This window comes from Crinia signifera, chromosome 1, assembly GCF_055691185.1.
Source record: "Crinia signifera chromosome 1, ASM5569118v1, whole genome shotgun sequence".
In the NCBI taxonomy this organism is placed as follows: domain Eukaryota; kingdom Metazoa; phylum Chordata; class Amphibia; order Anura; family Myobatrachidae; genus Crinia; species Crinia signifera.
In genome coordinates, this window is record NC_139217.1 from 225,804,294 (window position 1) to 225,820,726 (window position 16,433).

Below are 16,433 nucleotides of genomic sequence, written 5' to 3' on the forward strand. Positions count from 1 at the left end.
TATATATATATATATATATATATAAGGATACAAAGAAAGAGCGTAAGTTCAATCAGAGGAAGGCTGTGAGGTAGAATTCGTGGAACTACAAGTCCCAAAACGTCAATAAGTCTGTATCACTCAGACTGGGTTGATCGCACTCAGGTGTAATTAATCACCCAGCAGCTCCGTTCTTTAGCCAGAGGCACCTGAATCCAACAGGATTCGTTTATATATATAATATATAGATATATATATATATATATATATATATATATATTTTTAGATATTTATATATATAAATATATATCTTATATATATATAGAGAGAGAGAGAGAGAGAGAGAGCTCTATATATTTATATAGATATAGATATATAGATCTATATATATATATATATATATATATATATATATATATATAACTGCTCTTTCAGTCTAACAAACAATTTAATCTTAAGGTGCAAGCTCCCATATAGTTTATAAGTAGGGTTCTGTGTTTATTTGCAGATACAGCTATGTAGAAGGGTAACATTGATCATCAACACATACTTTCATGAATTATAATAAATTAGATTATATAGTAATAGTATAAACAGGCTGTGCAGTTCATTTCTTTTTTAGTCCAAGGTTGTCAGTTAGAATAAATATTAATGTTACTGCAACCATTGTGTAATTAAATATTAATTACAATAATCTCTTCAAATTTACTCTTGTTCATTAAGGAACACAATAACATTATAACACAGTGCAAAAAAACTTATACTGCTTTCACATTGCAGAAATGGGTAATGACACGGTATTCTTAAATGGGACTTTAAAACGGGTCTGAGCCTTGAGACCTTTCACATTGCAGGTGAAAACCATTTTAAAAATCATTTAATACCATTCAAACATTCAACCCGTTTAACCCCCAAGGGACACGTTTCAAGCCATTGAAATAGAGCTGTTCAAACTGCCAAAAAAACGGCTTTAAAACGTGTAGGACTTTGCTTTTTAACCGTGTTGAAATACCGGTTAACTTTAACCGGTAAATCAACTCTGGCACTTTCACATTGCAGCCTTATACGTTTTAAAATGGAAAAAAAACGGCAATATACGTTTTAAAAGTGCGATGTGAAAGGGGTATAACATTCATTTTTCTGAACTGCTTTGGTCTTACTACAGTATATTATAATGTGCCTCATTTAGAATTCTAAAATTCTTAATGTATAAGAAGTACTGTACACTTGAGCCCGTTATCTCCAAGTGCAAGGATAATTATTAGGCATATATCATTGGCTGACACGTGTAGTAGCAAGGTTTTCCTATTGATTTATAAACAAAAGTAAAAAAAAAAGCATGCTGAATAAAAGTGACACATTTAGGGGTTTGGTAAAAGACTACACAAATTGTGCATCAGGTTATAGTACAGTAGTTCATGATTCAATTGCTGCTGTAGGACTTTGAGTTTGTATTCATGAGTTTGAAATACAATCCAGCTTAAGCTTCCCTTTATGCTTAAGAATGACTTTTAAAACACTAGTGAATCCCAAAAGAAACAAAATAATATTGTACTTGCCATAGCTGCTTAAGTGCTGCAGTCCAGTAGAAGAGGGAGTTTCCTCAGTCTGAAGTCTTCACTAGTAGATATAACAGCTGGCAGAGTGCTGTGTGTGCTCCTGCTAGTGGTGTCCGTGTGTGTGTGTGTGTGTGTGTGTGTGTGTGTGTGTGTGTGTGTGTTGGTGTGCACATGTGTGCCTGTGCTTGTGCTCACTAAGGAAAGAGTATAGAGTTTGTTTCTTTCCTCTTTTTTCATTTCTCTGGTATGAGAGAGCAAAACATGTTGCAAAACAGCCACATGAAACCTACCAATTATATCTAATGTATCCCAGAGGAGAGCTTGACTTATATAATGTACTGTAGAGGAATCAATACACTGTGGAGCATAATGCAACATATGTTTTAGAGAGATGCATATTGTTTTTCCTTTCTGAGATATGAGGGTAAATATACTAAAGCCTCCCATACACGGTCCGTTTAACGGATCCGTTCTGTGCTGAAACAGCACACATCGGATCGGATCGCATCCCTAGTGCATGCAGTGTGCATGTACTGCGATCCGTTCCGATGTGTACCTAGTACAAAAAGTATGTGCAGCACATACTTTTTGCACCGTACTATGTGATGCGCGGGAGCGCGCATCGCATAGTACAGAACGGAGCCATACACAATGGACCGTGTATGGGCTCCTTAAGAGTTGTGTTTGCCATATTGCAATCCTCTTGACACCAATGGTGGATTGATGTTTAAAAATAAAGTTTCTCTTTTAATGGTCCTGGTGACACAGCTCACATTGGGATGTAGGAGGGTCAGCAGGAGCCAGGCACCTATGTTAAATCTTTTAGAGAGGTAGGATCCTCCCATCGCATCCCAGAATCCTCAGTTTGTTTTAGGTGGCCACCGGATTGGGTGCTATGCTGAAGGGGCTGCTGCGCAGCCGAAGGTTTAGAGATAGTTAGGTGTTTTTTCTTTTATTAATTTTACACTTAGTTAGGTAGGACACAGTGGGCCTTATTCTAGTTCACTCTTTCTGACAAAATCCTTCTTAGATGGACAAAACCATGTGCACTGCAGGGGGGGCAGATGTAAAATGTGTAGAGAGAATTAGATTTGGGTGAGTTATTTTTTTTCTGTGCAGGGTAAATACTGGCTGCTTTATTTTTACACTGCAATATAGATCTCACTTTGAAGTAAAACCCCACCTAAATCTAATTCTCCCTGCACAAGTAACATCTGCCCCACCTGGAGTGCACATGGTTTTGTCATCTAAGAAGGAATTTGTCAGAGTGAACCAAAATAACCCCCAGTGTGAGGATTCTATTAGAATCCTCAGACTGCCTGCGCTGCAGGGGCTGACAGAAGCGTGTCCTGCCAGATCCCTGTGCACAGAGAAGACACTGTCTGATCTCTCTGTGCGGTGCTATCAGTCTCTTTTAAGAGGCTGCCTGGGCCCCGGGGTGTCCCTGAACCGGCTTTACGCAGGTGAGGATCATGGGGGATGGGCGCTCCGTTATGGTGGCGGCCATTTTACAGGGGGTTTGCAAGCTGAGCTCTTTATTGAAAAAGACAGCAGCTTGTTACAGGGCCTGTGGGCGATTCCAAGTGGTCCCCATTCAAAGGGGAGACACTGGGAATAGGAGAATCGGCAGATGGGAGCGGCTACAGGGGGTAATTTGGCACCAAAACCACAGACCCCGCTGTAGCAGGGACAGATGGTCTCTTCCCTCACTCTGCTTGTGCCGTTTTGGAAGATGCTGACTGCGGAGCTGAAGCGCTGTTTCTGGTTGAGTGATTGATTCTCCTGGGCATCGCTACCCCTGCATTCTGGTTGAAGCATCCGGAGCATACAGACAGATAAGTACTGCAATATATTATCTCAGTCCTATACGCCTATCATTTTGTACTGTGTGAATATGTTATCATGACAGAGCAACAACCTGTAGCTTTGGGGCAGGGAGTCCTTTACACATTGAGCACGTGCAGTGTTTGTGCACTACAAATTACCCCTGAACAGATGACTCAAGGGGATTTGTGCCCTGCTTGCGCAGCTGTGAGACCCATGGGTAGTGTAGCTCAGAGGGTAGAGCAGACAGAGCCTGCATGGGCCAGTGCCTTAGGCAGGTCAGTTACTGCCCTAGTGCAGTTGTTGAATAAACAGAGAGATGTTTTGGTTTCTTCTCCTAGACCCATGTCATCCTCTCAACATTCTTCTGGCTCCTTGCCTTTAACACAAGCAGAGCCAGGTTTGCTACAGGTAATGCAGGATACAGCAAAAGGTATCAACAGATTTAATGCACTTCTGAATAAATATGATAATGATTCTGAAGGGACTTCTAAACAGTCTTATTCATTTCCTCCTGTACCGGTGGATTCGGGTGAGGAGGGGGAGTGCACTTCTGATATTCCCTGGGAGCAGGGTGACAATATTGATGATGTATCGGTCCCCGGAGTGGAGGACTTAATTTTTGCAGTAAAACAGGCCTTAAGCTTATCGGATGAGGACAAAACTCATTTTAAAGGGGTGTTTAAAAGGCAGCGCAGGGAGGCTGTTACTTTCCCATCAGATGAAGGTTTACAGGACCTTTTGGAAGGGGCTTGGAAAACTCCTGATAAAAGACTCCAGAGCCTAAAAGATTTTTAAGTCTTTATCCCATGCCTGAGGATCATGTTAATCTCTGGGAAAAAGTTCCTTTGGTGGATGCCCCGGTAGCCAGACTATCAAAACCTGCAGTGCTTCCCATTCAAGGGGGTGCTGCATTTAAGGACCCCGTAGAAAAGAAGCTTGAAGGGAACCTTAAAGCTATTTTTGAGGGGTGGGATTTACTCTCACACATCTTGTTGCTTCCGCATGGGTGTCAAAAGCCATGATTGTATGGGCGAGCAATTTGTGTATAATGGTGCACTCAGACCCAGGGATGTTAATGCTGGCAGAAAAGTTAAAGGTGTCCACTGTCTCTGTAAATGCCAGTAGAGTTATGTGGCTTAAAGCATGGGAAGTGGATAATGAGTCTAAGAAAGCTTTACAGGCCTTAGCCGTTAAACGAAAATTGCTATTTGGCTCTGAGCTGGAGGACATTATTAAGCAGGCTACGGGGGGAGGGGGGTACCTTTCTTCCTGCCCCCTCGGTTAAGCAAACCTCAACATTTTTCATCCTTTCTGCCGTCCCCTAGAGGACACTCTTACAGAGGGAAATTTCAAACGGAGAAAGGAAAGGCCCCAAAATCCTGCTTTGGTGCATTCAATAAGAAACAAAGCACAAAGGGGGAGGAAAAATCCTCAGCATGACTGCCTGGGCAGTGGCGTAGATACTGTAAGGCAGCCCCCGTTGCTGCTTGGGGGAGCAGGGGCTGCGTGGGCGCCGGCACCCGCCCGGGACCGGCACACACACTGACTGAGTCTGCAGTGCTGCAGTCAGTCACCTTGTGTAGAGCCTGCTGCTGCCCGTGCTGCCGGCCTAAGTACAGGCGAGTCGGCTTCGGTGCGGGCGTCAGTAAAAAAAAAAATCCCTACTTGAGTGACAGGTGGGTGGTCACATGGGAGGAAGGTCACTTACAGCTGCGGACGAGTGGAACTGTCGGAGACAATGGAGTCAATTGCCCCAGGTCTCTCCATTGTCTCCTGTTCCATGTTCCTCTAGCTGCAGGAACGTGAGGAAGCAGTGCAGCCGTTGCGGGGATCATCAGCGTGCTGCTGTTAATGTGTGCCGTGGTGATCAGTGTGTCCAGCACCGCAGCGGGCGGGCAGCAGCGGCAATTACAACTTTAAAATAAAGTGTCAAATTACTGCCCGGCTATTGATTGGCGGAGATAGAGCACTCTCAGCCAATCAGCGGCCTCCTTCCTCTATCTCAGCTAATCAAGAGCCGGAGCATCATTTGACACTTTCTTTTAAAAAGTTGTAATTGCCGCTGCTGTCTGCCCGCTGCGGTGCTGGACACACTGATCACCGCTGCACACTGACAGCCTGCCCCACTGTTTTACCACCGGCACTGCTTTTTCACCGGCACTCCCGCCTGCCACTCATTTGAGAGCTGCCGCACCGCCCCCCCCCCACACTGCTCCGCACCGCCCTGAAGCTCCCCGTGGGGGGGGGTGTCACTGATGATGATGCCTGCCACTGAGACCATAGAGCTGGTAGCAGTAACGGGAAAAGCGCGCCCGCCCCTCTCCACCCAACAGCGGCAACGCGATGTCTGCCAATGGGACCGTCCATGGCAGGAGTCACAGAACACATAGAAACCCCCCTCCCCTGTCTGACCTGCAGCAGCATGGTTTCTGACAGTGGCACCATAGAGGCTGAACCAACAGGAGTGACAGAACCCATGGGCCCCCCGACCTGAAACAGCATGGTGCCTGCCAGTGGCACCATAGAGGTTGAGCCAGCAGGAGTGACGGAACCCATGGGCCCCTTTCGACATTTAGCAGTGCCAACCAGCCACATACCAGAAAGAAGAATCTTGAGCAGCAGCACCAAGTCAGCCAGTGGTAAGCTGACTTTTGTTGTTTTTTTGTGGTGCTGCCCCAGGTCTCTCCATTGTCTCCTGTAATTGCCGCTGCTGTCTGCCCGCTGCGGTGCTGGACACACTGATCACTGCTGCACACTGACAGCCTGCCCCACTGTTTTACCACCGGCACTCCCGCCGGCCACTCATTTGAGAGCTGCCGCCGCCCACACCCCCCCCCCCCCACTGCTCCGCACCGCCCTGCAGCTCCTCGTTTTTTTTTTCTTACATGTGACAGTGACACAGAGTCCTGTGAGGGAGGGAGGGAGGGGGGGTGTCACTGATGATGATGCCTGCCACTGGGACCATAGAGCTGGTAGAAGTAACGGGAAAAGCGCGCCCGCCCCCCTCCACCCAACAGCGGCAACGCGATGTCTGCCAATGGGACCGTCCATGGCAGGAGTCACAGAACACATAGAACCCCCCTCCCCCTGTCTGACCTGCAGCAGCATGGTTTCTGACAGTGGCACCATAGAGGCTGAACCAACAGGAGTGACAGAACCCATGGGCCCCCCGACCTGCAACAGCATGGTGCCTGCCAGTGGCACCATAGAGGTTGAGCCAGCAGGAGTGACGGAACCCATGGGCCCCTTTTGACATTTAGCAGTGCCAACCAGCCACATACCAGAAAGAAGAATCTTGAGCAGCAGCACCAAGTCAGCCAGTGGTAAGCTGACTTTTTTTTTTTTTTTTGTGGTGCTGCCCCAGGTCTCTCCATTGCCACCTATTCCATGTTCCTCTAGCTGCAGGAACATGAGGAAGCAGTGCAGCCGCTGCGGGGATCATCAGCGTGCTGCTGTTAATGTGTGCCGCGGTGATCAGTGTGTCCAGCACCGCAGTGGGCGGGCAGCAGTGACAATTACAACTTTAAAATAAAGTGTCAAATTACTGCCCGGCTATTGATTGGCTGAGATAGAGTGACAGAACCCATGGGCCCCCCGACCTGCAACAGCATGGTGCCTGCCAGTGGCACCATAGAGGTTGAGCCAGCAGGAGTGACAGAACCCACGGGCCCCTTTCGACATTTAGCAGTGCCAGCCAGCCACATACCAGAAAGAAGAATCTTGAGCAGCCGCACCAAGTCAGCCAGTGGTAAGCTGACTTTTGTTGTTTTTTTGTGGTGCTGCCCCAGGTCTCTCCATTGTCTCCTGTAATTGCCGCTGCTGTCTGCCCGCTGCGGTGCTGGACACACTGATCACTGCTGCACACTGACAGCCTGCCCCACTGTTTTACCACCGGCACTCCCGCCGGCCACTCATTTGAGAGCTGCCGCCGCCCACACCCCCCCCCCCCCACTGCTCCGCACCGCCCTGCAGCTCCTCGTTTTTTTTTTCTTACATGTGACAGTGACACAGAGTCCTGTGAGGGAGGGAGGGAGGGGGGGTGTCACTGATGATGATGCCTGCCACTGGGACCATAGAGCTGGTAGAAGTAACGGGAAAAGCGCGCCCGCCCCCCTCCACCCAACAGCGGCAACGCGATGTCTGCCAATGGGACCGTCCATGGCAGGAGTCACAGAACACATAGAACCCCCCTCCCCCTGTCTGACCTGCAGCAGCATGGTTTCTGACAGTGGCACCATAGAGGCTGAACCAACAGGAGTGACAGAACCCATGGGCCCCCCGACCTGCAACAGCATGGTGCCTGCCAGTGGCACCATAGAGGTTGAGCCAGCAGGAGTGACGGAACCCATGGGCCCCTTTTGACATTTAGCAGTGCCAACCAGCCACATACCAGAAAGAAGAATCTTGAGCAGCAGCACCAAGTCAGCCAGTGGTAAGCTGACTTTTTTTTTTTTTTTTGTGGTGCTGCCCCAGGTCTCTCCATTGCCACCTATTCCATGTTCCTCTAGCTGCAGGAACATGAGGAAGCAGTGCAGCCGCTGCGGGGATCATCAGCGTGCTGCTGTTAATGTGTGCCGCGGTGATCAGTGTGTCCAGCACCGCAGTGGGCGGGCAGCAGTGACAATTACAACTTTAAAATAAAGTGTCAAATTACTGCCCGGCTATTGATTGGCTGAGATAGAGTGACAGAACCCATGGGCCCCCCGACCTGCAACAGCATGGTGCCTGCCAGTGGCACCATAGAGGTTGAGCCAGCAGGAGTGACAGAACCCACGGGCCCCTTTCGACATTTAGCAGTGCCAGCCAGCCACATACCAGAAAGAAGAATCTTGAGCAGCCGCACCAAGTCAGCCAGTGGTAAGCTGACTTTTGTTGTTTTTTTGTGGTGCTGCCCCAGGTCTCTCCATTGTCTCCTGTAATTGCCGCTGCTGTCTGCCCGCTGCAGTGCTGGACACACTGATCACTGCTGCACACTGACAGCCTGCCCCACTGTTTTACCACCGGCACTGCTTCTTCACCGGCACCCCCGCCGGCCACTCATTTGAGAGCTGCCGCTGCCCCCCCCCCCACTGCTCCGCACCGCCCTGCAGCTCCCCGTTTTTGTTTTTTCTTACATGTGACAGTGACACAGAGTCCTGTGAGGGAGGGAGGGGGGGGGGGGGTGTCACTGATGATGATGCCTGCCACTGGGACCATAGAGCTGGTAGCAGTAACGGGACAAGCGCGCCCGCCCCCCTCCACCCAACAGCGGCAACGCGATGTCTGCCAATGGGACTGTCCATGGCAGGAGTCACAGAACACATAGAAACCCCCCCCCCGTCTGACCTGCAGCAGCATGGTTTCTGACAGTGGCACCATAGAGGCTGAACCAACAGGAGTGACAGAACCATAGGCGAATCTAGAATTATGTTAATGGATGGTCCCAGATTTAGACATAACAGCAGGGGGACCTTAGCGCGGCAAAAAAGGGGCGTGGCCTCATGGGAATGAGGCATGGCATCACAAAAAGGGGTGTGATATTACACTTTAGACCATACACAGTAATGCCCATTACACATTTTAGCAAACTCCGTAATACCCATTACACATAAAGCCACACGCCGTAATGCCAATTGCACATAAGGCCACACACCATAATGCCCATTACACATTGTGCCACACATCATGATGCCCATTACATACTATATAGCAAACTGTAATGCCCATTACATATTTGCCACATAAGGGCTGCTTACCTACGTGCTCATTGCTAGGGGGTTCTTGCTTGATGCACCATAGTACCCATTACACATGATGCCGCACACCATAGTACCCATTACACGTGATGCCGCACACCATAGTACCCATTACACATGATGCCGCACACCATAGCACCCATTACACATGATGCCGCGCACCATAGTACCCATTACACATGATGCTGCACACATAATGCCGCTTACACATGATGCTGCACACCGTAATGCCCCTTACACATTAAGCCACACATTATGCTTAATGCCCCCACATACCGCCACTTGTAGGGTCCCTTAAGCAATGCCCCCAAAAGTGCCACTTACTGTAAATTTTTATATGAGCCTTCGCTGCTGCTGCAGGGAGAGATGGAGAGCGGTACAGCTGCTTCTATGGGGAGAGGAGCAGAGTGCAGCGCAGAGCACGCTCCCACTCCCCTCCTGGTATTCAGAGCACTGCAGGTCACGGCAACCAACCAGCTATATCTTCGGAACCAACTGACCCATTTACATGAGACCAGTATCATATTTATCATAACTTTTGAGTTGGCTTCGAATGATTTTGGTCCCGTGAAACTGGGCTGTTTGGTTCCAGAGAAATCTGCCCTCAAAGAGCATAAACAGTCATGAAATTACATTTAAGAAATGAAAAAAACGGTTTAACCTCAATATCCCTGAAACCAAATAACCCATATGGATCCAGCCTGGTATCAGATTGAAGGCCCAGCGATTTGGGTTCGACTGAGATCAACCTCGAGCTTCAGTGATGCCGAAGGGGGAACTGGCAGCCGTTGAACTGGGTGGGGGTCGGAATTAGCGGGTCCCATGTTATCCTATAGGGAAAACGTTCCAGCTTTGCCTGCCAGTATCTCCGGTTCCCAGGGGGCTAGAGACACGGGGCTGGGCTCGTTGGAAAGCTCCATCCCTCAGCTACAATATGGGCTAATGGGTGGTCCTGTGCACCCCCTAGATTCGCCTATGGACAGAACCCATGGGCACCCCGACCTGCAACAGCATGGTGCCTGCCAGTGGCACCATAGAGGTTGAGCCAGCAGGAGTGACGGAACCCACGGGCCCCTTTCGACATTTAGCAGTGCCAGCCAGCCACATACCAGAAAGAAGAATCTTGAGCAGCAGCACCAAGTCAGCCAGTGGTAAGCTGACTTTTGTAGTTTTTTTGTGGTGCTGCCGAGTAGTGATTATAGCCTCTTATGCCCCTTTCAGACCGCACTTTTAAAACGGTAAATTGCCGTTTTTTTACCGTTTTAAAACGGTAATGTGTGCGGTCTGAAAGGTCCAGTCCCACTTAACCGGTTAGAAAATGCCGTTTTTTCTAACCGGTTAAAATGCAGGGTCCTACCCGTTTCTGAACCGGTATTTTAGCGCAAAAATCGGCTCAGAAACGGTATTTAGGACCCAGCCAATGAGCTGGGTCCTAAATTCAGCACAGTGAATACTTAATGAGCGCTCATTAAGTATTCACAGCACTGGAGCCCCCCCCGCGCGTGTCGACACCCCCCGCGCGCGTGTCGACGCCCCCCGCGCGTGTCGACGGCCCCCCCGCGTGTCGACCCCCCCGCGCGTGTCGGCGCCCCCCCCCCCCGTGTCGACTTACCCCGTGCCGGTATCTCCGTTGTGGTTCCCGGCACTGCAGCTCAGTATGCTCGGAAAGCACTTATGAAAAAAGTGTCTTTCAGAAAATGGCTGCCCCCCATACGGAAGACAGTTTTTTTAAACAGGGTTTCCTATGGGGCAGCCATTTTCTGGAAGACACTTTTTTCATAAGTGCTTTCCGAGCATACTGAGCTGCAGTCCACAACGGAGGTACCGGCACGGGGTAAGTCGACACGGGGGGGGGCGCCGACACGCGGGGTGGGGTGGGGGGGACGTCGACATGCGCGGGGGGCGTCGACATGCGCGGGGGGCGTCGACATGCTCTCGGTCGACACGCGAGGGGGGGGGGGGGAGCTGCACGGAGGGGAGGGCTGAAGGCTGCACTGGCTTTGACCCTGTATTTGGAAAGTTTCCAAAAACGGGTCTGCCAGTGTCAAAAAATCGGCACTTAAACGGTAATATACCGTTTAAGTGCTGCGGTGTGAAAGGGGTTTTATCTGGCAGACCCGTTTTTGGAAACGTTTCCAAATACAGGGTCAAAGCCAGTTATGCGGTCTGAAAGCAGCATTATTGTTCCCTGGCACAGAAGGGGCAATATATATGTATGGAGTCAGTGTACTGATGTATAGGGATGTCTAGATGGGGGAAATAGTGATTATCAAAAAAAATATGTTTTAAATATATATATATATATATATATATATATATATATATATATATATATATATATATATATATATATATATACATACATACATTTATTTACACACACATGTAGACTGTGTGATGGCCTTGCACTCCACACAGTGTTCAGCCGCTTTGATGCAATACTATGTTCGGAAGAAGCAGTGGCACTCTGAAGTCTGATATACTGCAAAAATTATGTTTAATGGAAAAAAAACAACAAATGTCTCAAAGGACCAATGTTTTGGGGCCACACTTGCCCCTCAAGGTGACACAGTTGTGTGTTGCCCCGAAACGGGTCCTTTGAGACATTTGTAGTTTTTGCATTAAATATACTTTTTGCCATATACTAAACTTCAGAATGCCACTGCTTCTTCCGAATATATATATAATCTTCTTTTTCATCTTTTGGTCTTACCAAAACGCCATGGGGGGGCGCCACAAACTTTTTGGCAGGGGGGAGCAAAATTTATAGTTACGCCACTGTGCCTGGGGACTCCCCTTTCTGTCCTCAGAGTGGGGGAAGTCACCTTCTGCAGTTTCAGGACACCTGGGCCTTGTTAGAACAGGATCCTTGGGTCCTGGACATAGTTTCTCAAGGATACAAGTTTCACTTCAAAGGTTTTCCACCAAGAAGGTTCTTACCCACACCATTACCAAAGGAGTCACGACTCAGGACTGTTTTTTTAGAGGCAGCTCAGTCTCTTCTACTAAAAGGAGTGGTGGTCTTGGTGCCGCAGGAGGAGAGAAAGAAGGGATTTTTTTCTATTATTTTCTTAGTACCCAAGCCAGACCGATCTTTCAGACCCATTCTGAATTTAAAGTCGTTAAATCTCCACCTGTGGGTGGACCATTTCAAAATGGAGTCTCTGAGGTCAGTGCTATTGAGCCTAGACCAAGGAGAATTTTTGGCGTCAATGGACATCCAGGACGCATATATACATGTTCCCATTTACAGGGAACATCAGTCTCTCCTACGCTTTGCAATAGGAGATCTGCATTACCAGTTTCAGGCTCTACCCTTAGGGCTTATACAAAAAAAGGAAAAAAAAGTAGTGCTAATAACACCAATGAACATTCATAATATTTAATGACAAGAATATAAAAACAAATAGCAGTAATGGATAAAACCACAGGATCCGTTCCTATAAATGCCACCGCTGATAATAATTTGCTCCAATAATATCCAAAGGAAGGTGTATAATGGGCACCAGTTAGTGGTATGCTGGTATGCTGCACTTAGTTGCAGGGAAACGCGTCAGTAGCTCTGGACATTGCACCCAGCACTTTTACTTCACTGGAACCGGACCTGCCACCACTTGCGCCATTACCACGCACTCCTTTCAATTCATTTCCACTGGACTCTGGCACCTTCACCTACTTTGGAGGGACAGTGCTGACATGCACTCCGAATGGAACAATTCCTCCTAGTGATCCAATTGTGGCAACTGTGGTAACTATTCAAATCCATCTATTACCAGCATACCACTAACTGGTGCCCATTATACACCTTCCTTCGGATATTATTGGAGCAAATTATTATCAGCGGTGGCATTTATAGGAACGGATCCTGTGGTTTTATCCATTACTGCTATTTGTTTTTATATTCTTGTCATTAAATATTATGAATGTTCATTGGTGTTATTAGCGCTACTTTTTTTTCCTTTTCTTGTATCTACCTTGTAAGGGATTGCTCACCCCTTTAAGTAGCTGCTTCGCACACGCACCCCTTACCAGCGCCCATTATTGTTGCTTGGCAACATTTGTTTTTCCTCTACCCTTAGGGCTGGCAACGGCCCGAGGGTATTCCCAAAGATCATGTCTGTTATGGCAGCCGTTCTCAGATTGAAAGTAATTATAGTGATACCTTATTTGGACGACCTGCTGTTCAAAGCGGAATCGGCAGAGAAATTACAACAGGACTTGACAGAGGCTATTCAGTTTCTGCAGCATCACGGCTTGCTGCTGAATTTTCAAAAATCTCAGCTAGTACCATCCTAAAGGATTCAGTTCTTGGGAGTTCTTCTAGACACACATCTACATCGGGTGTTTCTCCCGGAGTCAAAGGCCAGGGACATTTGTCAACTGGTGACATCAATCTTGGAGTTACCGGATCCATCAGTTTTGAGATGTCTGAAGTTGCTAGGCAAGATGCTGGCGGCATTCGAGACTCTCCACTATGCCAGGTTCCATTCTCAAACTTTTCATTGTAACATTTTGACTTGTTGGTCGGGGAACCCAAAGACCATGAAATCAGAGTCAGTAAAACTGACTTTAGAAACCAGGTTCTCATTAAAATGGTGGACAGACGTGGACTCCCTTCAGTGAGGTCGGTCTCTTCATACATGGGATTGGCTGGTGGTGACCACCAATGCCAGTCTTAAAGGCTGGGGAGCGGTAGTTCTGGACTTGAGGCTTCAGGGCCTGTGGATCAGAGAGGAGTCTTCTCTTCCTATTAATATACTGGAACTTCGAGCAGTTTGGAAGACGTTATCCCAGGCGGAGAACAGACTAAAGGGTATCCCCCATAAGAATACAGTTGGACAATGCCACGGCTGTGGCATACTTGAATCATCAAGGAGGCACACGCAGCAGGATGGCGATGCGGGAAGTGTCACAGATTTTGATTTGGGCAGAACAGAATGTTCCAGCCTTGTCAGCAGTGTTCATTCCAGGAGTTCGGAATGTGGAAGCAGACTTCTTGAGCAGAAAGGAGCTTCTTGAAGGAGAATGGGCGCTGAATCCACAGGTGTTTCAGGAGATTGTGGCTCGTTGGGGACTCCCGGAAATGGATTTAATGGAGTCCAGATTCAATCATCAGGTGCCCAGATTATTTTACAGAACAAGGGACCCACTGGCATCAGCGGTGGATGCGATGATGGTACCTTGGTCAGGGAAACTGGCATACATCTTTCCACCTTTTCCAATGATTGCCAGGGTACTGAAGAGGATCAAATCCCAAAGGATGGCTGTGATACTGATAGCTCCAGATTGGCCGAGGAGGTCTTGGTATTCCAGCATTCGGAGGCTATCGGCAGAGTCGTGGTGTCTACCTCTACGTCCAGACCTTCTAAGAAAAGGTCCATTTTTCCATCAGGATTTAGCTAGACTAACTTTGACGGCCTGGCTATTGAAACCGCCATTTTAAAGAACAAAGGATTCTCTGAGGCGGTGAGAAGTATGATGATTAAGGCTAGGAAGTCGGTGTCTTCATGGAATGGAGTATGGAAGGCTTGTATTCAATGGTGTGAGCGTCAGAAGACTCACACTGCTAGATTCAAATTAACTAAGTTACTTGAATTTCTTGAATTTCTTCAGGACGGTTTTTCTTCGGGACTAAATCTTCAGTCTCTTAAGGTTCAGATTCCGGCCTTATCTATTTTCTTTCAGAAAAGAGGGACCATGATTCCGGAGGTACAAACTTTTCTTCAAGGGGTTACCAGGTTAAAACCTCCATACAAACAACCAGTGGCACCATGGGATTTATATGTTGGAAATTCTTCAAAAACCTCCTTTTGAACCGTTAAGGTCGGCTGACCTAACATTTCTAACTTGGAAATTAGTCTTTTTGTTAGCTGTTTCCTCTGCAAAGAGAGTTTCAGAGTTGTTAGCATTGTCTTGTAAGCCTCCCTTCCTGATTTTTCATGATGAAAGGATAAACGCACATACCACCAGATCGGTTGCTACCTCTTGGCCGGTGATCCATGGGGCTACGGCTGAGCAAGTATGCAGGGCTGCCACTTGGTCATCTGTTCACACTTTTACCAAATTCTATAGGTTCCATGAGTTCGCGTCGGAGGATGCATCATTCGGGCGAGCAGTGATGAGGACTGCCAACCTGAGCATACCCTCCCAAAGGACCGGCTCTTGAACGTCCCAATGTGAGCTGTGTCACCAGGACCATTGGAAGAGAAAAAGGGATTTTTGTAAGAACTTACGGTACTTGTTTCCTAGCACAGCACCACCGATTTTAATTGTATGAAATTGGGTCGATCGCATCGCATGCAACCAAATCGCATCGACCGACCCGATTTTTACATTGGATCTGATGTTAAATGCCCCCCAGATCCCATTTTTCATTGTATGCCCCCCCCCCCATTGTTAACGCCACGATCAATGTCAAACCGTAGCGTGGTGAGCACCGCGAGCCCACGAGGGGCGGCGGTAAGCGTCCTCTGACCTTTCATATCCCCACTATCCACGTTGGCATGGAGTTGATTTTATATAGTGTGGCGAGTGTAGCGAGCCACCGAGCCCGAAGCGTGGCCAGCGCAGCGAGCCCCGCGAGGGGACGTGCATTACTTCAGACGTATTACGTGTCGCCTCGCGGTGGCTCGCTGCTCTCGCCACACTATATAAAATCAACTCCATGCTGACGTGGATAGTGGGGGTATGAAAAGGTCGTAGGACGCGTACCGCTGCACTCGCCACGCTTCGGGTTGGCATTGATCATGGTGTTTCGTTAACAATGGGGGGGGCATTTGACATAATCAACAATCAGGGTGGGTTTACAATTAAAAATCAGTCTGGGGGGCATTTAACATTGGGTCCATTGGAAAATCGGGTCTCAGGGACCGTTTTTACATTGGGTCCAATGTAAAAATCTGGTCAGTCGCATCACATGCCATTATAATGGCACGCGATGCGATCGATTTTCAAAGTGCATTAAAAACGTCTTTAAAGCCCGAAAATCAGGTCGGTCGGGTCACATCGCATACCTTAAGTTAAGATATGCGATGGGACCCAACGGGTGCCGTGCTAGGAAACAAGTACCGAACTTACCGTTCGAATCCCTTTCTCTTATATGGTCCTGGTGACACAGTGATCCCTCCCTTACGCTCAGTAAGTATTGCTGTTTTCATGATGTGTCATGTTGTAATGGTTAAGTTAAAGTTTTTGTGCATATAATATGTTCAGGCGTTGTACTGAGTTAATGTATTCCAGTGGCTTTGAAAGTTGAACTGAGGATTCTGGGATGCGATGGGAGGAGCCTACCTCTCTAAAAGATTAATCATAGGTGCCTGGCTCCTGCGGACCC

At 47.9% G+C, this 16,433-nt stretch overlaps 1 protein-coding gene across 1 annotated transcript in view; it reads right to left on the bottom strand.

Moving 5' to 3' along the window:
* Positions 1-1,674, bottom strand: part of TBXA2R (thromboxane A2 receptor) — a 111,652-nt gene extending 109,978 nt beyond the window's left edge. The window contains exon 1 of the mRNA XM_083158219.1: positions 1,539-1,674. The gene's annotated coding sequence lies outside the window, so the exon portion shown is untranslated. The remainder of the gene's footprint in view (positions 1-1,538) is intronic.
* Between the last annotated feature and the right edge of the window lie 14,759 nt (positions 1,675-16,433).